Genomic DNA, 23,535 nt, shown 5'->3' on the forward strand with positions numbered 1-23,535 from the left:
GACCTGAGCCGCTGCTCTCTCCTTATTGGCCAGCACGGTTATCGGCCCTACCCCTTCTCCCTCTCCCATTGGTAGTCGTCTCCGTGAGGCCCCGCCCCGCCCCCCTCTTCTCCGGGGTCATTTAAGTTTATGAAGCAAATAAATAAATAAATAAAATGGGAAATAGAAATGCGTAGAAAGGGGAGGATTCGCAACCTAACTTGCTGTGTTGGGCGGGGTGTCTTGGGTAGCCAATCATCACTCAACCGCCGGGGAAACTGACAACAAAACTAATCCAATCAACACCCTGTCATCGCGAAAGTGGACTTTATCTTTCGGATCTCTGCCAATGACAGACGAACTTCACTTGATGAACAAGTGGCTGAACCAATCGCCTGGGCGCATAACGGACCAGAGAGCACCGCTACACCAATAAAGAACCAACATCCAGAGGCGGGCGGGGAGGAAAAGAGTGCGTGATTGTGGGCGGGGCCCGCTAGGGAGTAGCGTGGCTCTGAGCCAATCGGCATATGGGTATCCGGGGCAACAGGCCAATGAGGGGGCCGGCTAGGCGGCGGCGGCTGCATGTGAAAGTGTGGAGCTGCTGCAGAGGGAAGAGAGAAGATGAGAGAGGTACCGCGCTTCCGGGGTCAGACGCGGGTTAGGGGGCGGGGCCGGCAGGTTCCTCGCCCCGCCCATTGGGGGTACCTGTGGGGTGGGGACTGAGGAGAAGGGGAGGGGTTCTGGGGGGCAGGCGGCTCCCCCGAGCATGCCGGGCTGCGCGCGCTCGCTCGCTCGAGCCGTGGCTGAGGTGCCCGAGCCGGCTCCGCGCGGCGAAGTTCGAGCAAAAGAAAAGTTCTGCCGGAGGCGCGTCCGGAGCGCGGGTCCCGCCCAGGGGTTCAAATCCCGCTGGAAACCGTTACACCCCCGCTCGGTGCCCCCGCCCCCCGGCCGGCGATTGCCGCGCCAGCGCGGTGGCCCTGACCGGGCACGCCAGGGGAACACGCCCGGCGATAACGCGCGGTCTCTACTGGCGCTTTCCAGCGCTAAAACTTGTATCGCTCAAGGGGGTGTTTTTTTCACACCCCTGAAGGACTGAAGTTGTAGCGCTGAACGTGGCGGCACCTCTCGTGCGGTCAGCGCTTTTAACCCCCCAGGGGCTGGGCTGGGCCGGGCCGGGCCGGGTGAGGAGCCCGCCTCGCCCGCCGCGCTGTGCTCACCCTGCCCTGGGGACAGAGTATCGCACCGCGGCGATGAGCAGCCCGCTCCATCCCCCCGGGCGCCAGAGCCGCTCAGTCCCTGCACCTCGCCTGCCTCCAACCCCGGCGCGCTCCCTGCAAGGGCGCTCTTCTGCCGTCCCCCCAACCCCCGGATGCTGACAACCAACCAATATCTAAAGATTATAAATAGTGCTGAAAATAACTGTAGAAGAGGGGTAATGGTTCATGTGAAGAGAAGGCAGGTGGGGTTTGAATTGTCCAGGTGAAACTCAAGTGTTGAATTTCAGATACGACGTTGACGCTGAAAAATGTCTTGGGGCAGGTATCTTTCTATTGCCAAGTCTGAGCTTGTCCTACTCATGGCACCAGGTGCTTGGAACTTTTTCTTTTTTGTGCCTGACAAAATTACACCTGTATCTCCTGCTCTACCAAATAATTTCCCTTTTTGCTTTGTTGCATAGCAGTTAGGTACCATGTTTTATAAAAGGGTGGTAAATTTATTATAAATTAAATGAAAAAAGAGCAGCTTGGTTGCTCAGGAGGGGTAAGGTGGAGGTACGCATCTCTATAACACAAATTATATCTGTTTTGGATTTCTCCCTTCAGACTAGTGGAGAAAATGTGCATTTTGATCCTATGGCAGGGGGACAGCCCTTCGGACAGTTCATGGAGCAGTTTTGACATTAGTTTTCAAGAAAGTCGGTCATTTGCAATTCCAGGGCCAAGCATCTGCAGATACAAAGATCACAGGGCCTCCTATCCCAGATTCCTGCAGTTCCCTTAATAGAATCATAAGTTAAATGAAAGGGCTACTGCCATTTAGTTCGCCACCTCCTAAAAAAAGAAAAGTGATGTAACTGTAGCTGTCAAAGAGAAAAGATTGAAATGAGGATCCCCTGTGGATAGGTAATGCCTGTTGAGATACTGGTAGGGAGAAAATCCACTTTTGGGTGGTTGGATAAATACAGCATCAGGACCGAAATATATTTTCACTTTGAAATTGGATTGTTTTTTGGAAAACATTATAAATGGTTATTCCAGTGTTTTCTAAATTATTAAAATTATTTTAAAGTTCCAGAGTTAACAAAGGAGAAATAGTGAAGTGTTAGTTCTGTTACCATGTCCTGACTGTCTCAGCTGGTGATAAGGGGATATCAGTTACATAATTTAGAGGCTGGGACTGTTGGTTGACAAATGTCAATGACATCCCTAAATGTAATAGGTTGGTCAGAAAGAAGGATGTGTTTCTCTCTCTTCCCTCACCCCCCCCGAGACATAAACACTCACACCAGCTTTTTCTGTCAGAGTGAGTTTGAATGAGGTATCAAGAAAATCTTAGAACATACTTGTCTCTAGGAAATAGTTTTCATGAGATCTACACTATGTTAGATTCTAGAATCCCATCCCATTCTCTAAATATGTTCAGAATCTTGAGGATATGCACAATCTTGTAAAATTAAGTTGGCCCCTGTGTTAAACAGCATAACAATAATAACTGCAATAAAACAAATAAATTAAAGGAATCTCAATCTGGTAAAATGAACCAAGCCTGCTTGAAGCCAAGTTCTGAGATCTAAGTAATTATTATAGGAGAAAAATGTCTTTATATTCTAGAAATGTGATTATTTATGATTATACAGCAGACAGTCCTGAAATTTGCACATTTCAGTGGGTCTTTCTGGAATGCATTTTTATGTACAAATCATATCTTTGAAATTAAGAGGATAATAATAAGACTGCTCTTCTACAGCATCTTACATCTGTGGAGCTCAGTGTGCTTTGCAAGCACTTATAAATTAAGCCAAAAACCAGCTCTGTGTGGTAAGAAAGTAGTATTATCCCCCTCTTACAAATAGGGAAATTCTGAGGCATGAGGAGGTTAATGGCTTGAATGTCTTTAATAATAAGAACTGTGGATGCTCAGTACTAGAGCTGGTTGGGAATTTTCTATTGGAATACATTTTCTGATAGAAAATGCCCTTTTTGCTAAATTGAATTTTTCTGAGGGAAAATGTCAGTTTTGCCAGAACACTTTAGTTTTCTATGGGGAAAATCATGGCTGGTTGCCTGGAGGGCTCTTGTCAGTTATACATTCTGCCTGCAGAGAGAACGTGAAATTGACAAGAGCCTTCGAGGAAAAATTCTGTTTCAGTTCTGATGAAATTTTTCAGAATTTCTGTCCTCTGAAAAATTTTAAGGTTTTTACTTTTTGCCCCAATTTGGGATGAATTTTTTTCTGAACTTTGAAATTTTCCATGTGAGAGAGAGATTCTGTTTTCCTGCCAGCTTTACTGAGTATCTTTGAATACTGAGGATCAGAGCCTCAGATGGTGCAAATTAATGTAGCGCCACTGAGCTTAATCTCTTGAAAATCTAACCCTAACTCATTAGTAACTTGCCCAAGGTCATACAGCGAGTGAGTTGCAGAGCTAGGACTTGAACTCAGAGCTCCCAGCTCCCAAACCTGCTAGAACAATTGTACCACAAACTCTTTTTTTCTGCATATAAACATTATATCTTGAAGTTTAGTACAGAACGTTATATTCTTCCTCAACAAGTTTGAGTAATGAGATCCAGAATTCATGAGACTCCCTGATGGTAACTCTTCTAAAAATTCACATTCTCAAAATCTTTTGAATTGTGGTCTTACTAGAAAAGATAGTAAATACGTTGTAATGAATGTACATAGAACACTGACTTAAGTGTGAGAAAGAGAGAGAGAAGCCTGAAAAACAGCTTTTGTTATTTAAACCTTTCTTTCAAAGTACAAAAGCATTTGATTGGCATTCCACTGATTTAATAGTCCATTTGTAATGTGGGAAGAACATTACAGAAGATTTGAGCATTATTTAAAATCTAATCATTTAATCTGTAGGTGTAAAAATCCCAGATTTCTAACAGAAGAAAACTTTCTGATGGCATGTATGAGACAATTTGTGATTTAATATCTAAACAGTTGCCAAAGTTTTGGGTATTTCATATCTTTCCAAAAATTAGTGCATGGCCTCAAATGAGTCCTAACCCGGGTTCCTAATAATACAGTAAAATTAAGTGGCCAGCTAGAATTTCATGGTTGCCATTACTGAATTGTGACACAAGGGCCTTCTGCTCTAAAATCACAGGTCTCTGCCACTTAAGCTAAAAGAGAATCTTTTTAGCTTTTAGCAGTAGAGGGCCTATGACACAGAGTTGAACTATTCAGAATCAATCCAGCAGAGGGCAGTGACATATACTTACAAGCCAATTCATTCTACTATTTTACTTTTACATACATTTGTCATCTGTACATGCAAAAAGTCACCTTGCAAAGGTGGAAATTATTTCTATATTACAGATGGAGAGGTCACAGGGACAAGAAAAAGATCCCCCCCCTCCATATAATCCAGACAAGTGCCACTGTAATTGATTAAAGGAAAAGAGCAGAGGACTTCATAAAGTCCATTGGGACTCCTCTAAACCCATCTAATTTTCCTTGGAGGGACTTAAATATTAAAGTGATGGGTGCTATAGAAGATCCTAAATTAGGTGAAGATACTTGGCCAGAGTTATACAGCAAATCAGTGGAGGAGCTGGGGATAGAATCTCTGCAACCAAGACAACAGCTGTACCTCTTGGCTTCATTGTTTTGGGTGTTCCCTCCAACCCAACTCAACTCAACATAAACCTCAGTCTGGTCTTGATTTGGATATACAGCAGAAATGTAATAATTCAAACTAATAACTCGGAGAGCCATCTGTGGAATTACTTATTTTGCAAATTAATAACTTAATGAAGAAATGGATAAAAAAATCAAGTATACTCTATCATACAATCTGCTTTGTTCACTTATTTAAAAATAATGGTGTTATTTTCATTATCTGTATTAATTTAATATTATAGGAAATATTCTGTTGTGTATTTTGTATAAGAAAGTCTTATGAGACCTCAGTATAACACTGTCTTTGCTATTAAATCTTTAATGAAAAGTGGGGTGTCAGGTCTTCTGTACGGAGTTATCTGGTTGGGATTAAGAATTAATATTAATCCTTAGCACCCATCATATAAATACAGCATTTTTATAGTATTCTCTAGTTGTTAAACCACAGCCCTTGTATTCAGTAGTTCTGGGTTATTTTCCTAGCTTTTCTGCAAGCTTACTTAATTTCAGTGGGACTGCTTGAATAGGGGCAGGAAATCTCAACACAGGTGGGATTTTAAAGCTGTAGGTCTAACCTCTTTTGTGTCCAAGTTATCCCATTTGTAAAATGGGGATAATACTTTACCCACCTGCTAGTATGGGGATGGGGTTTGTGAGGCCTAATTCATTATTGTTTGTAAATACTTAGGAATCTTGATATGGAAGATGCTGTAAAAGAAGTGTTACAAGTCTGTCGCATCTTAGGCGCATTTAACATGTGCGATTTCAGCTTTACGCGGTCGGCAAAAAAACTAAAACAAAAAAAAAAGAAAAATAACAATTTAAATACTGTTTCTGTAGTGCGGGGGATTCCGCCCGCCATTACACTCAATGTAATTTTGACTATACGTGATTTTCGCTTTAGGCGCTGACTGCAGAACGTAACCCCAGCGTAAGATGAGACAGACCTGTATTTTAATGTCTTCAAAGCACTCAACAGATATTAACTAATCAAGATTCAGATGTAATTACATACTTTGTAAAATACGTTTTTTCTAACCTTATTATTGCCCTGGGCTGTGGATGGCTTGAATGATTGCACCTGAATTAAATGTCTGTTGAAATAGTCAGCTGTTATAGAAAGTGTGTACCTATCATTACAGGATCGATAGTAATGGGAGGCTGACATGGGTGACTTCAGCAAGTCTGGACTGTTTACCTTACTGTAATCATGAAGACCCTTGATGCAGAGTAGCAGTGAAGTACCATCAAAACAAAATTAGCTCTTTGTAATTTTCATGAGGAAAATATGTTGGGGCTAAACATTGGGAGTTTTCAATCCAAAATAAAAATTGGTTAGTAGAAGTGGGATTTTCAAAAGCACCTAAATGACTTGTGAATACTTGTGGCACATTTGAAAATTCCACTTTATATGGTCTGTTGCATGATGAAACCCGATGGAACCTGATTTATGCAGTTCAGAATGTGGACTCCCGAGGGAGGTACGTTAGTAGTCTTGGACTGTACTCTTACTTCACTTGGAACTACAGAAGACAGAGAAATGAGAGCAATCAGGAAAGATGGGAGAGTTATATTACCCTTTGTAATATACGTTTTTTTCAGAGAAACCGACATAACCCAAGTCTGACTTTTTATCTAGATACAAGAGAAACTATTCCTTATGTCCTCCCTGCTTTGTTTAAAATAGAAGTGCCGTAGTACATATCATCAATACTCCGTGTTCCATGATAAATATAATTATAAAAGGTTCATGGATCAGGGTTAGGTTGCTGTCTTGGGAGTTGGGAGACCTGAGTTCAGTTTCTAGCTCTGTCACAGGCTTCTTCTGTGACCTTGGACACATCACTTAGGGCAGGTCTTCACTACGGGGTGGGGGTCGATTTAAGATACGCAAATTCAGCTACGCTATTCGCGTAGCTGAATTCGACCTATCGGAGCCGACTTACCCCGCTGTGAGGACGGCGGCAAAATTGACCTCCGCAGCTCCCCGTCGACGGCGCTTACTTCCACCTCCACTGGTGGAGTAAGAACGTCGATTCAGGGATCGATTGTCGCGTCCCGACGAGACGCGATAATTCGATCCCCGAGAGATCGATTTCTACCCGCCGATGCAGGCGGGTAGTGTAGACCTAGCCTTAGTCTCTCTATTCTCCATCTGTAAAATGGATATAACAGTATCTTCTTACTTTACATAGGTGTTTGAGGATAAATATATTTAAGATTGTGAGGTGCTCAGATATTATGGGGAGTGTATAAGTACCTTAGATAGAAGACATTTCATGGATCTTCTGACTTGACACTAGAGGCCAAATTCTGGTTGTAACTGTTGACTTTGGTGGAGTTAGTCCACATTACACCAGAGAGCAGAATGAGCCCCTAAAGATTAAATTAATCTCTGGAGTAATTTAAATGACATCAGTGGAGTTATACAAGGGATGCATTTGATTTTAGGATTTTTGCAAGAGATACTATGCTGTGTGAGAACTTTGACCACATACCAAGTGAGCTAGACCAAAAAAATTTAGGCTGTGTACACATTACATCTTAGGTCAGTATAAATTATGTCAGTCAGGGATATGGTTAAGTCACCCCCCGAGTGACGTAAGTTACATCGACCTAAGCGCTGGTGTGGATAGCGCTATATCGACGGGAGAGCTTCTCGAGCTGACATAGCTACTGCCACTCATGGGGGATGGAGTAATTAAGTCAATGGGAGAGCTCTCCCGTCGCCTTAGAGCATCTGCAGTAGTAGCGCTACAGTGGTGCAGCTGTGCCACTGTAAGCTCTGAAGTGTAGCCATAGCCTTAGTAAAATAGTCCAAAGTTTTCCTTGAATTGTACTGCTACACAATTTACTGTTGTAAGTTTGTGTATTGAAGCTAGCAACTCTGTCTCTTGAGCAGTCTATCCAAGGGTAGATAAGGGTATCGACACGGCCCTGTCCTAATGTAAAACGAATACAAAATGGTTTGGTTTTGCTGTCCTGTAGTACTTGAAAATGCACGTCTCACACCCACTGGTAATTAAACAAATTACTTAAACTCCCACACAACCTCTTCCCCACCCATTCTGAGTTTTGGACAGCTAGTGCTTTTGGCTTAAAAAGGTCGAACACTCAAAGCTTGCATGGCAAACGACACTCAGAGCTGTATGAAAAAATAAAAACACAGGGATCCAGTTTACATGTACAGTGTTCAAATATTAATCTTCACAAACTCCCTGGGAGGTACATACTCTAGTGTTATCCTCATTTTACAAAGAATGAAAAGAAGATAAATCAAGAAAGCCCTAACATTTCAAAAGTTGCTGTTAATTTAGGATGCCTCTGTTTCTGGGTACACGCCTTGAGACACTTTGAGGCTGATTTTTACAGGTACTGAGCATGTACTTGTCCTTTTGAAGTCACTTGAAATTGTGGGTATTCAGCACCTCTAAAATCAGACTAAGCTGTTTTATGTTGGACACAAAAAATAGATGCCCCCAAAGCTAGTGGATGCTTTTTGACCATAGTGAGACTGTAGCAGAGTCCATTGAAATACACTGGGAGAGCCTTTAAAGTTCCTGGTTCCAAGTCAATTATTTGGACTACTAGATCAGGTTGTCACTTAAATATTCTTAAGTATAATAAGGTGTAGTGTGAGATTCAAATAGCATCCCTATTCAAGAAGATCAGCCTCCTCTTGTTTTGTTTAGTTAGCAAATGATTTCCCACTCTATCTTGCTAAAAATCTCTCCTAAACTAGTGTATTTCAGTGGAATTTAAAGGTATGTCCCTATTTCTGTCCTAATCATACCTGGCCCCTCTTCTACCATCATAGCATATGAATAACTTCCACTGAAGTCCATACAAGTTATTCATATCATATGGCTGGAAAGCAGGGTTGCCTATTTATAGCATTCAGATGTTGGCAAGTGTGAGACTAGTGAGAAACTTTAGTCTCACACATATAAATTAGTTTGTTTAGAAGAGTCTTACATACAGCAATAGCCACTTTTAACTGGGCCATTAGAATCACTGGTATTGCTCAGTGACTGTCTTCTTGTTTAGATCTGTCAGCTTGTATTTCCAGGCTGCTGTGTAATAAAGGAGGCCCTGATATTGCTGATTGCAATGATATACTTAGCTATGGCAGCCTTAGCTATTATTTATAGCAGTGCTAATTATATCAATAGAAATAGCAATATTAATACTGTTAAGTGTCAGAATCCATGCTTGACAGCATGAAATAAACACAGCCACAGTGAAACAAAGCAGCCAGCTCGTCTCCATTGTTAGTTCACCAATATACACTTCAGGGAAAGTATACACCCAGTTTAATTGCTCAGAGACTCATCATTTCAGCTGATCTCACTAGATCTCTAGCATTTCTAGTTGAAAATTCATAAGATTATCTGTTCCCATGAGATTTATCCTGCATCCAAAGTCAATTCAGAAAATTCAAACTGGGATCAAAGCCACAGGGGTGGATTCTGTTTGAAAGCAGCCAAACCAAAGCTCTGATTCTGACCCAAATCAGTTTTAATCTGAATTTTCCCATTTTCATGTTGACTAACTCATTAGTGAAAACTCACCAAGATTTCAACACCCACTGTTGCCATGAACATTATAACCAGCCCTAATCGGCATCTTTTAAAGGGCACAAATCACATTACCAAAAAATAAACAAAATTAAAAGAAAACAAGAGCATATTGAGACTCATTTTCTGGCTGCTTTTTTAACATTTAAAATGTGCTTGATTTTCTGTCATAGCTCTTGTTACTTCTGCCCACCTCTTGTGACAGTATTTTAGACTGGCTTCCCACAGGAGCTTACAAATCAAGCAGGTTAATGTCTTCATTAAAACTGAATAGCAGTTTACTTTGGGAAAAAACATATTTAATATTTCAAGATATTGAACACTAAACTACTATTAAGCTTTAACTAATGCATTTACTTTGCTGACACTTACTCTCCGATGGGACATGTAGCTCAAGTTAATGTCACTAGAAGTGATGTTTAGGGCTTCAGGAGAGAGTGTTTCCAACCCACTCTAGACGATTTTACTTCACTTTCGTCTTGCTGTACTTGAGAAAAAGTTTTAAATAAGTGATTCCAGCAACTCGCAATTTCTACTTTGGAAATGCACTGAGTATTAATTTCCCCTTTGCAGTCTTAAATAACCTTTCAGTTGCCCTAGATATATGTGGTATATGTGGCAAAGAAGGTGGAAATCTAGTGGCTTTTGGACATATGTGGAATGTCCTATAACTTCTTCTGCTTTCTGAGTAAGGTATAAAGGTAGCCTGACAGGAAAGGTTTGGAGCTGTCACCTGAGATTGCAGACCTAGCTTACAGTCTGAGTGCTTTGAGGGAGGGTTGGTCAGGGCCAGCCCTAAACTAAATGGCGCCCCAAATGAGGAGCATCTTTGGCTCCCCCCCCAACTCCATTTATTTCCCATCAAATTTGCTCCTGGATGCCAACTAGATTGCAGTTGAGCTTTTTGCTTCCTAGACTGAGCTCCTGAAGGCTTCTTCAGGGACATCTTTTATTTTCTACAGGGGAAAACAGACAGTATTTGGGAGAGTAAAAATCTATGTTCCACAGACTTAGGAAGTCATCAAACGTTGCGTGTTAAGCATGGTAAAAGAAGTAACAGTATGTCTTTTATGCTGTTGTGTAGATAGGGGTTAGATTGATATCTCTGGCATCTCATTAAATATGTCCTTTATTAGTCGCTACTTATTCTCTTCAAGTCTTAAAACAAGTGCACTTTCTCAATTACACAATAAAACAAGGTTCACAATATTGCAGCTGGGCTCTCACTTAACTTCAGTTCATTCTTATATCTCACTGACTGACTGGTGACGCCCTGCCCCATATATGCCTGCAAGGGCATGGCTGACAACATTTTAGGAGGTTTGAGGAAAAAGTAGTTCTCAGAAAGTCTAGAAGGTTTCATGAGATTCTACAAAGGTCCAGAAGGTTAGTGAAAAATGAATCCACATACAGAATACCTGAAACATGCTACTTCAAATATTCTATTTTCCCTTTTGTCGCTGGCAGCAAAAACAGCACCTGAGCCTGGTGCCCCTCAAGCCCGGCACCAAAGCCTGAGTCGCCTGCCCCTAAATCCGGCCCTGGTTGCTTACTAGTGCAAAAGCGCAGAGATATGGCCAAGTCTGAATCAGTGCAACAACTGGCAGATTCAACACGGACCATCCTCACTGCAGGGTATTTTCCTATAAGATTCCTGCTCTTTCCAGGAATCACTTGTAATAGTGCCATTTGGGTCACAGGGACATGAGCATTGGGAATTGGATTTGTTTGGGCTTTTTTGTTCATGTCACGTTGGAAATCTCATGCGTTTAATTTGCTTTATCAATGTTTTTTTGACCTCTGGGATTTGGCAATCCAGCCGTTTACCTATGTGTTATCAGAGCCACGTGAAACTGTGCTGCGTCATTGGTTCTGAATCCAACCGTAGCAGCTTCTCAGTGGCAGATGCAGTTGTACAACATTCCTTGACTGGCAAATTCAGACCAATCCACCTTGGTATCAACTCAGCTTCTGCTAATTTATCTAGAATTAAAATAATTGTATAGTTCTACTCAAAGGGAATGCTAACATTTTGCTGTAAATTAATGAAATTTCTATCATTGGACTATAACAACCACAGAATTTCTTTGACATCTCTTTAAACCCCATGATCAGGTGATATGTGAGTACGTCTCCCCAAGGAGTTAAGAACTTTCCTGAATTATTTATATAATGTGCAGGAATTCTGGTCATGTGTTGCATACTTGGCTGACTGTGTAGAGATTACAAGCTGAGTGATGAAGAAGGAAATAGTGGATGTGCCTAGTAGATGGAGATATGAATTAGCCTGTGCACTGGACAAAATAAATACTTGGTATGACTCCATTGGTTTCAGTGGAATTATATCAGGGACAAAATTGGCCCACGGAGCTCAGGCTCCTGGTTATGTTCGTGAAAGAGCTCGCTGGGGAAAGTGAATTGCTCATGATGGTTAATCCATTATCGAGATCTTCACTTCTAAGTCATCGATAGACACTTGGCCTAACTTGGTAGTGAGTGGCCAAAAGCCATCATCATTCGATAGCTGGTTAGTAATCCAGTTGCTTAAGTCCACATTCAAAGCTCCATTTCTTGCATCATAATTGGCTGTAATTGGTTACTGGTACTAGGCTAACGGGTAATTAGTGAGTGGGCATGGGACATGAATTGTCTTTTATCACTAGACATGGTCCCTCCAGATTTGGGTTCAGTAGAGTTGAGAGAATAGTGTGCAGTGAATAACTGCATTCCAATAATTCTGTCTGTCACTCCACTTGCAGACCAAGAGCAAATTGTGATTTCCTTGAATTTATTCGTTATGGACATTTGTTCAACAGATTTTCTCTTTGACTTCATGGATGGACACAATTCACCTGTGAGAATTTGACAGTACGTCATTTGAAAATAAATTTGTGCTTAGTTGTGATTGCTCAGATAAGTAGCATGGTATTGTTTCTGTTCCCTGATGGTTGAGTGCATTACTACTAGTAGAGCAAATGCATCTGCAGACTTACCATTTATTCTTTGTAAATGCCCGGGCATATGACTCTGAAATTCACATTCCGTGAACACTTGCTCCAGTAAAACTCAATCTCTTGAATGTTCACAAAATGCAGATATGAAAGGTACAACAAGGCCAAAATTAATGCATTTAGAAATCCGAGTGATTGGGTCAGGGGTCAGTAGGGCAATGTCACATTTGGGGTGCCATGTGAGCGAAGTTTACTCTGATGATGCCTGTGCTGAACTTGTCTTCTGGATAAATAAAAGATTTTGGTATATAGGGCTGTTAATCTGGCAATTTTTAGCAGCACCAAATTACAGGCAGCATTATAACCAGGGCTTTAAGAACTCAGTTTTAATCAATGCTATCCAGACCCCTATACTAGTGTTAACATTATTTATTATTTGTATTACAGTAGCACCTTGAGGTCTCAACTGAGACCAGGGCCTCATTGCAGTAGGTGCTGTACATATGTTAGTAACAGACAGTCCATGCCCCAAAGAGTTTATAGAGTCTAAATAGTCAAGACAGGCAAAAAAGCTGGGAAAAAGAAGTAAGTATTATTATCCCCATGATATAAATAGAGAACTGAGACACAGTGAGATTCAGTGACTTGCTCAGGATCACGTGGGGGAGGGGGAAAGGAGATTTTCAAAAGCACTTAACTCCCATTACAGTCAATATGGGAGTTAGACACCTAACTGCCATTTGTATCTTTGAAAATCTCCCCAGAGATTCAGTTGCAAAGCCATGAATTGAACCCTGATCTCCTTGAACCCCCACAAGACCATTCTTCCTCTACTTTAAATACTTTTCAACTGATAAAAACAGTCTGAACAGTGTCTGTAAAGAGTTTACTTTTATGCAGGCCCTCCTAAACAAAAGCAAAATGATGGACTGCAGAAATAAATTAACCAGTGATCACAATAAAGAAAATCATGATCTTGTTATGGAAACCAGAATTGGTCTGTAAATACTGTCATTTTATTACACTACTGAACAAAAATCCACCGTGTAAAATGCTGGTACATTGCAGAACTATAGAAGTAAAAAATGATCTGCCTGAATATTTAAATCTCTCTTTTAAACAGACTTTAAATGCAAAACTAAAAATTGTAATACAGCACCAACTTCTCCCCTTGTATTTCTGCAAACACTATTTATAACTGGGTTGTGTTTGTTTTTGGGAAGAGAATAAAATTTAGGCTCACATGAAGTTCCCATCTCTGTCTCCCCAAATAGTAACAACACTTAGCACTTTTCCTCTTCAAAAATCTGTACAAATATTAACTAATCCTCATGGCTCCCCTGGGAGGTGGGCATTATTCTTTCCATTTTACAGTTAAGGAAACAGAGGCAGAGATACAGGTTGTCTGAGGTCACAGAAGCTGTCAGAGTCGGATTATATCTCTGGAGTGACGTGTGCTCAGGCCACTCCAGCACCTCCCCTAATAATATTTTACCAGCATGAGCCATCTGTGTGTGTGTGATGAGATCAGAAGCAAGGAAGTATGTGGTTGCCAAGAGAATTTTAGTAAGCAGTGAACATAGTTGTAGGACAAAAAAAGAAATCCCACAGCATTAATAAATTGAGTTAATAGAAATCTGCACTTTAAACTTTTCTTGGATTTTTTTTCTGCCCTTGTAACATTTTAGAGGGCCATTTTTCCCTCTGCAAACATAATTGTCACTGATGGTAATGGGATTTTCATGCAAGTATTGAAGGCAGAATAGATTCCAAAACGAGTAACCAGTTTGCAAAAGGGAAAAATAATACTGCTTTTTCTGAATCTCTTCATTTATTTAGCTTAACGACAGCCAACTTTTCTGACTTAGTTGCTTCACAATGATCACAAAGTTAGGCTTTGGGTTCAGGACTGCTAATACATTGGCCCTAATACTGCTCACATTGAACTCAACAATAAAGTTCACATTATCTTCAGTGACAAGAAGACCAGGTCCATCTTGCTGTCTTAGATCATTTTACTGGCATGCATATTATAGTCCTTTGTCACACACAATTTTTGGTTAAAATAATTAGGGCCATCCTTATTCAGTCCTTACTCAGAGATTCAGTCCTTATTCAGTCCTTACTTATTGACTGAAGTCAGTGTGGAGAGTTTTGCTTTTAGTAAGAAGATTGCTGGATCAGGCCCTAAAATAATAAGGCCCCAGTGTTTCCAATTTCTGCCAGACCTGAGTCCAATCTTTTTTATTCATTAACCTATGGCAACAAGTGGTACATATGGCTGCAAGCGATAACAGTCTGTGATGCTTTCCTACTGCAGAGTCGCAGAAAACTGCATGTGAACAGTTTTAGAAGAGAGACTTTCTGAGCCACAGTTCAAGGGTTGAATAGCTACGTGTTTGTCGCCCCTATAGAATCTGAGTAAATTCCCAAGATTAGAATGGGGGTAAAGGGAGGGGCAAGGCAAAAATAGGTTCAGTGTCTAACCCTTAAGTGTCTGATACCATTGGCAAAAATTCCATAGACCTCAATAGGAGCTTCACCTGTGTAAGAAAAATAGTTAAAGAGTTAGTTGGAATTGCATAAAATAGCTTTAAGCGTGTGAGGATATAACATAAAAATACATAGGGGCTTCACACTTCCTTTGGGCATTGGAGAAAACCTAAAGATCCATGTAAAGATAAGCAGATTTAAAACAACATTTTCTTCTTCTCTTTTTCTCTTGAGTTTTGCGTCACTCTTTAGGCAATGAGGGTCAAGTTTTTCCATATAGTTTTGACCCAGCCTTTATTTTGCATGACTCAGATTGCACTCCCAAGTTTTTGTGAATATCATTTTGAGTGTCCTATTTATGTATTTTTAACATGATCAAAATTTCAGGATTTGTGCACACGATTTATATTTTTTCACTCAAATTAATGCCGCATGCTCATGCACATAAGAATTTTGGAACATACAGAAATGGCCTACAACAGAAACTGGTTAGGCAAAATCAGAGATTATATGTAAAAATTTGGCCCTCAATATATACAAGCCCAGTGTTGACACTCGTGAATTCATTGAGTAATGCAGTTTTTCTCCCTGCTGGAACTAGTCTTGCCATGATATGAGAAGTTCCAGCCCTGACACAATTTCCAGCTCTGCTCTCTTTGATTGGCTGCCTTCCCCGGTTGTCCAACTAACGGGGAAGAGCAGCAAATCAGGGCTGCTGTGGAGGTAAGCACAGCTCTCCCCAAATTCCTCAGAAATTTAGAAGAGATTTTGGGAAGGGGAGAGGGAGCAGTGCCATGATTCACACAGGATAGGGACGGGAGAGGAGGGAGTAGAAAGAACTTAGGAGCTCAGGGCAGTTCTGCTTCCTCCCCTCTTGAGAAAAATGGGTCAGTCTGGGCTCTGCCCCTCCCCTCTCTCTCCCTGTAATACTAGACTCCAAAGGGAACAAAATCAAGTAGTTAGACTGTTGGGGTTTGGGGAGAAGCTGGCAGCTCTGCTCCATCAGGCAGCTGCGAGAGCTCCTGCAGCAGGGCAAGAATCGCCTCACTCTGTACAGCTGGAAGAGTTGGCAACTGTAATGGTCACACAGACGTATTAGGGGTGGCAGGAGGAGCTCAATAATCAAAAGACAGACAAAAAACACAATACAACCCTTAAAAGTAATCTGATGATTTTGGGGGCAATCTCCTAATTTTTGAGCCTTTGGGAGCACTGCAATTCTCTCTCATTACTGGAGAGAATTTCACATCTGCTTAAATGTTTGTGAGTATGTCATTCTCTAGTGGCTGCATCCCACAATATATATAAACTGTAATCCTGTTATTGGTCCAGGTCATGTCCCCCACCCCCCATGGAGGGGCCACAGAGGGAGAAAATCTCCAGAGAATCCCCTTACTGAGATCCCCCCAGTGTCCTATTGTCCCTTCCACCCCAAAGAAAAGACTGTGGGACCTGCTCCCAAACATAGAGGATCTAGGGGGTTTTGCAGGAGGCTAGACCCATAAATATGTGGAAGCTCTGTACTTCCACACTGGTGCAAGTCCTTTCCTCTTTCCTCCACCACCTACAGGCTCCCTCATTGTGCCTCTCCTCAGACATCCCAGGGGAGGCTCCATAGAAAAACTAATAACTGGGGTTGTATGATGTTTTGTGGGGAATCTCCATAAAGCCAGAGAGGGGGCTGTTTGTGCCCTCCTAATCCCAGTTTTGCCTCTGGCCTACCCATTCCTCACCTAGCCCTCCCACTCTCCTCTCCTCTGCATGGATCTTGGACTCCACAAATTTCTGAGGGAATGGTGCTGTGGAGGTGGCTGACTGCCCCCTTCTGTGTGGGAATGGGAGAACCAAGTGAGCAGGGTCTAGGTAGGCCATTAATTTGGTTTTAAGACGGACAGTCCTGCTAGTCTAAGATTTGTCTGGAATTGGATGGGGGACACCATTTTGAAGAGTGTGCAGCCCTGCCTCCAGCAACGTAACTTGTCACCCACCATGCATGTGAGGTCACGCTCGTGGAGGTGGGGTCATGCAGGCGGGGTGGGCCCATGCTGTTCCTCTAAGTACTGGAATGTCTAGTATTCTCAGTGGCCACTGAGTAAGGTCCCCTCCATTGATGGTTTTCAGGGCACAATCTGTCACATTTCTTATGTCTTTATGCTATTATTTACTTTTGAGTACCCAAAACATTCTGAAGTATTTCATAGAAATAAATAACTGTAAAAGGTGGGATTTTCAAAAGGGCTCAACATTTGCCCAGTTCCGCTCCTGTTGAAATCAATGGGAATTTTACTTCTTGGGAATGGATTTAGGCCAGTGCTGAGCATTTTTAAGCATTCAACCCATAGTCTCTGACCCTAGAGAATTTACTTTCTAAAGGGACCATTTGATTGATTGGTTAATAGTAAAGTTGACTAATGAAGATAATTCTTTAGCTCAAGTTAGCAGAACTCTGTGACTTTGGAACTGAAAGTCCTGAGCTTTTTGTTTTTAGTAACCATGGGTTAAGTTCTATTAGTGTTTCTGTCAGTTTGTTTTATTAGAAAACACAATTTATTTGACTGTGGTATGCTACCTAAAATTGTTATAATATGTTTCTTTATTTCCATAAACATTGCTGCGTTTATTTGGAAGAGTGATTACTTTGAAAAAGTTGCACCAAGTAATCCTAAAAATATATTGGTTATCTACAATATCTAATTTTCTCTTTTAAGCCGTGTATAAAATTTTTCTATAACACCAGTTAAAAAAAGAAAGACATCAAAATCTATTTTCAGCCTGGCATATCAGACCACACACACTTAGTATGGAGGAGTGGGTTGTTATTTTGGGCAGAATTATGGAACTTACGTGAAGTTTTTTATACAATGTTAGGTCAGAGCAGATTAAAGTTTATTTCAGACTCAGCATATTTGACCTCAAGCATCATAAGAGTCATGTAGAATTGGCCCATGCAATTAAATTCCTACAGCGAATGCCATAATAATGATTAATTTCTTTCATAACTCTCTTCATAATTAATATGGGTTTCATTGTGGACACTGATATTCTCTTATTGATTATCTCTACCATTTAGATTGGGACTAGTAAAACTGTGTCTCTTTTTAGTCTGATGATCAGACATTTATTTTCTTTGGCTAGCTCTCATCATTTGTGAACTGTACTGGGGATATTGACTGTCATGGAAATTGCAGGTATTTTAGTGCTTGTTTCACACAAGATCAGGTTCATATTTTAGCACCTGAGATTAATAGTGCTTTGATCTTCTCTGACACCTTTCATATGAAGAACTGAGTGCTTTATGAGCATTAATTAATGAAGTCATACAGCATCCCTGTGAAATAGGGAAATAGCCCCCATGTACTGTTAGATAAACTGAGACTTAAAGAGGTTATGTGAATTGCCCAAGGTCACACAGTAAGTTAATGTCAGGAATAAAACCTAGATCTCCTGATTCCCTGTCTTGTATTATAACTACTAGGGCCTTCTCCCTCCTTGCATGATAATTTTTGATGTGGGATAGTTGCATTTGGCAAAAGATGCTTTTAAAAAGGTTATAGTAACAGGCGATATTTTTAGCTGCCTATACAAATATGGACCTTTCATGTTACTTTTGAGTACATTTAAAAAAACCTGTTCTCAGTATTATAGCACATTACAATTTGTATCCAGTAAAATGATAAAGAGTATCAGAATTTGTTTTGAAAAGAAAGCTGAGATTGTTACATACCTGCAGGACTCCAGGAGACGGGGCTTTAAGAAAAAAACACACTGAATGTTGTACAATAAAATTGTGAGAGTTGGCAATGTTGGAGGAAAACAACCACAAACAAGTTTTGCAATTTGTAGTATTGTGCATTTTATAATATATTTGTGCAACAGGTAAGCTTCCCCCTGAGACAGTTCCATATTTTAATAATAAGAATCTACTCTATAATACAATTGGGCTCACTGTGGACGCCAGCATACCCTGGGAGAAAATTGGTTTTTGACTGCACAGAAGTTGCTGCAACCTGGTCCTCGCCCTTACTACAAACATCGAGGCTGGATTCCAGCGAAAACTCAAGACCAGTACCACTTTCATCAATCTGTCAGTGGCATGTGACACAGTCTGGAAGGATGGTCTGCTACTGAAACTGGCCAAAGTGATCTTCTGTATGCTTGGCAGCTGAAGGATGCACATATACCTCGGAGGTAAAACCAGTAAGCTGCACACTTTGAATAGTGGGCTAACACAGGGCTCCGTACTCACTCCAACACTCTTCAACGTATACATGAGCAATATGCCTGAAATGATAGCACAGAAGTTTGTGTATGCTGATGATTTGGCACTCACAACTCAGGCCTGTAGCTTTAAAGAACTTGAAGTGACTCTTATTTCTGACCCTAAAATCATGGAGGAGTACTTCCAAAAGTGTCAGCTGAGACCAAATCCAAGCAAATCAGTAGTCTCTATTTTCCACCTTGACAACAGAATTGCACAAATCACTCTGTCGATCTTTGTGGTGAAACAGTTCATTATGACCCAAAGCCAACATATCTCGATGTCATCCTTGACCATAGACTGACCTTTCATGACCATCTCAAGAAAGCCTCTAAAGCAAAGTCTTGAATCAACACAATTCAGAAGCTAGTGGGAACAAGCCAAGGATGCTGTGAACATCGGCCTTGGCCCTGTATACTCATTGCAGAGTTGCATAAACCGGAGTGGGCAAGAAGCTGCCATACCCAACTTGTGGCTAGACAGCTGAATCACACCACGCAAATCATCACAGGAACTTTAAAATCAATACCTCTACCGTGGTTTTCTGTTTTAGCAAACATCGAATCTCCAGCTATCTAGTGAGATATAGACACAGTATGAGAACTTAAAAGCGCTGATGACTACCCAGAACTTCCCATGTGGAAGGTTATGGATAACATACCCCAACAACACCTGAAATCTCAAAAACCACAATGGACCACATGGGACTGCCTCATGTCTCTGGATCCAGCCAGGGAATGGCAAAGTGTCTGGACTTCATCTACTGTTCCAAACAAGCACACAATTACTGACACAACAAGCCACCCCTCTACCCCCACGGGTTTCGACGTGCCTCAAAGACTTTGGACCACATTGAACCATATCCAAACAAACCATGGAATTTGCAGCTATGTGATGCACAAATAGAAAATCAAAGCCCCCTTTTGTGTGACTGCAATGAGAACATCCAAACATCGAACACATCATAAAGCAGTGCCCCAGATATATATTCAAAGGGGAATTGGATGATATCCAGAATGTCACAGAGGGGGCCTTGAAATGGCTTATGGACCGACAAATGCATCTATAGAATGTTGCTCTGCGGATGCCATGCATACGTGCCAGAGAGAATACAATATTCAGACAAAATTCTCATGTGATCCCATCCATCAGAGATCTCGGGCATGTATTAATTACACTAGCCTAAATAACCTTGGTGCCCCATTTTGAACGGTCCTGAGCACTGCCTGAGGAGCTGTGCCCCTTCTGCTGCCACTGATTTCACTGGGAGTTGAGACAGTTCAGTCCCTCTCAGGGAGGTGCCCAGCATCTTGTAGATTCAAGCTCCTAGAGACAAACTAGGACAGAAGAATTCTAGCTATAATTCAAGCTTTTTAGATAAATTCAGCCATCATACAATTGCCAAATCCATGAGTAGGCAATACTGTGGATTTAGCAGGCAGCAAGTATTCATATTGTTAATACTTGGAGTACAAAATCTCCCATGTTGGGGAGACTAAGTGCAGGCAAGGACATAGAAGACTTTTCAAAAGTCCCCCATGTGCTGAGATGCCTTACAGTCCCTCTGTGAGTGGCCTAGCAAACACCACATGTGAAATATAAATATGTAGAGACTTAACAGTGGAATGAGATTCCACCCCTTTGAGTTAATTTTATAGTAAGCCACATCCAAGGGTTGAGTGTGTGTTGGATCTAATGCTAGTTGAATTGTGCGGCAGTTAGTAAATTCAGTATGCACTGGAGACAAAACAGGACCCCAGAGGAGACATGAGAAAGGAGAATAATATGGTGGAAATATTTCAGTGATTTTTTTAAGGAAAGAATGAAGTTTAAACCCATTGACTGTTTGTTTCCTTCAGTCAAAATGCAAGAATGAGCTCCTGTTGTCATCCTGAGTCAGTCCCTGTGACTCACTTTATTGGTCTCTAAATTGTCCAGCCTTCATCAAAACTGGATTACATAGTGTTTATTTTCCTTTCCTTCTTTTTCTTTTCTTACATAATATTAATAGATACACAAATCAATCTACATCACTTTCTTTTCTCATTTACTTTTATTTTATCTTTTACATTGTAAAATTAGCAATGATACACAACTTATCAAAGATGTATATAATCCTGGGTTTGATTTGAAATTCTACAGAAATTACAAACTTTCTCTGTTATATATTTTTCTCAGTTAAAAAGTAATTTTAAGCCCATCTTTTACTACTAAATAAATGAAAGTCTTTTAGGTCCAGATCCCCAAAGGTATTTTGGCTCCTAACCGCCATTGAAATCAATGGGAGTTAGGTACCTAAATACCTTTGAGGATTTGGGCCTTGCTACTTCCACAAGACATTGGACTGGCTAACACATTTTCACAGTTGTTTAGCTGAAATACCTGTCCTCCACTGGGTGGAGAGCAAAAGGGGGAGATCATTTTCTCAGCCTGGGGGAAAAAAAACTACTTAAAATTGAAAAACCCCTCAAAAAACCACAAAGATTTAATGAAATGAAATACTATCCACAAGCTATGTGATTCACTTCATAAGTATATTTACTTATAAAACACAAAAAGGAATATATTGTCCAAAATGAAAAGTTTGTGATTCTGTAAGTAAGACACAAGAACAGACTAATGAAATCCTCAGTCTACTAACTAGGCCTATCACTCTTTTGTATCTAGCTTTACACACTAGTGCACTTTTGGTGACTTATTTGCTTTTACCACCTAGTCAAGCCAATCCGAATAGACTAAAATGTATGTAAAAGTGATGTTGAGTTGGTTGAACAGAAGTGCAGGTGTTTTAAAAACTGACAATTCTGAATTCAATTGTCCTGTCTTCTGTGATTTAACATCCATATTTTTCCATCATTTTGATTAAATACACTGTGACACAACCTACTTTGAAAATAAAGATTTAGCGTAGATTTAGGTTATCAGGGTATAAGAAAAGTAAGGAATATGTTTGATCAATTTCTTCATCTTTTTCTGGGTTTTACCCCTTACCTTTCTGGTTGGGATCAGTCATGTCAGCTAAGAAATTGAAAGATTCCAAAGGGCCATTGAATAACTTTTTATTTTGTCCTTCTGTGGTTTTAGTTCTTTGTTAATTACATCAAACCACACTTCCACTGAGGTTGCAACCATAGTGTCATTGGCTTGTAATCTAAGTCTTTTGTAAATGTAGTGCCTCTATTTAAAGTTTCTTGCTGTATATCATGCAGGCTACGTTTTGATCAAAATCATCCTTGTTGTCAGTGCAAATTTCACCATATTTTTAACTTGATCCAAATGTAGAGGCACATCTTCCTGAGAGTTGTTACTGGGGAATGGGGGCATCAGTGCTCTCTTTTCACTCAGTCAGTTAGGTAGATGGTGGTTTCTGAAGAATTTTTGAACTTCCACAATGTAATTTATGACTCTTAGAGTTTTTTCTCTCTCAATGATGTTGAAATACAATGGGGAACATCAAAAGTCTAGAGGATTGCACTTGAGAAATTCTCTCTTCTTTTTCATCTTATTTCTGTTGTCTGAGCAAATAGCAAAGATCTCCTTGTCATGGTTTTCTCTGCATTCTTGGATGGCATCTTCAGCAGCTTCATCACAATATTTGTGCTTTGAATTTCTGATGTAGAATTCAGTGTTATTCAATAGCACATATTTCCCTGTGTGGATGCTTTAGCCATTATTAGGTAATTTATTTTGTTCATCTAGCCATCTTGCATTAATGTCATTGTTGATTCTTTTAGTTCTTCCATTAATCCCCACCCCCCCATTGTTGCACTTGGAGCATCTAGTAGTGGACCTCCAAGTTTAATGCTGTCTGAATGAAGTATTTCAGTCAGTTTTTTAAATTGCTCCATTGAAGACAATGTTAATATAAAAGAAGGTTGCATCTTTCTTATCAAGTTCAAATTGTTTTTATGGCATTAATCACTTACTGATCTTTGCAGTTTTTAGAGTGTTGAAGACAAACTAAGATAGCTGATGTTGAAAAGTTAGTAGGAGGGTTGGACTTTGATTTTCAGTGCCATCATCATCATTGAAAGGTAGCTGCAATGTCAATTTCTTTGGGGATCATCAAACTCATCAAAGGTACATCTGATCTTCGAGGATCTGAAGAAGCAAAATTTTCTGTACTATTTGAGATGGGCATAAATCTGTCCTATCTTGCTCATTAACACTTCTTGACAATGTTTACATGTTACTTTACAAGAATTATCTCTTTTCATTATGTCAGTCCATTCACAAACTTGTTTCCTGTCACTCCCTTCAACTTTAAACATGATGAGTCAGTTCCGTACACTGATGTTTGGTAATCTTTAAACCCTGAACACAGTTTGTAGCATTGATCAGAATCTTTCTTATTGACTACAGTTAGAATAAGAAACAACTATCTAGTGAATTCAGTGCTGTGAAGAATGAAAAGTGAGAT

The 23,535-nt window shown here is 40.5% G+C and overlaps 1 protein-coding gene across 10 annotated transcripts in view; it reads left to right on the plus strand.

Annotated features, from left to right (window-relative positions):
• Positions 1-281: 281 nt before the first annotated feature.
• Positions 282-23,535, plus strand: part of ZBTB20 (zinc finger and BTB domain containing 20) — a 660,688-nt gene continuing 637,434 nt past the window's right edge. For 7 of the 10 annotated variants that reach the window (XM_065587191.1, XM_065587117.1, XM_065587241.1 and 4 more), the window contains exon 1: positions 516-612. The gene's annotated coding sequence lies outside the window, so the exon portion shown is untranslated. Of the gene's footprint in view, positions 613-23,535 lie in introns of all 10 variants that reach the window. The other 3 variants (XM_065587258.1, XM_065587254.1, XM_065587156.1) reach the window with 2 other exon arrangements.

This window comes from Chrysemys picta, chromosome 1 (genome assembly GCF_011386835.1).
Source record: "Chrysemys picta bellii isolate R12L10 chromosome 1, ASM1138683v2, whole genome shotgun sequence".
NCBI lineage: Eukaryota > Metazoa > Chordata > Testudines > Emydidae > Chrysemys > Chrysemys picta.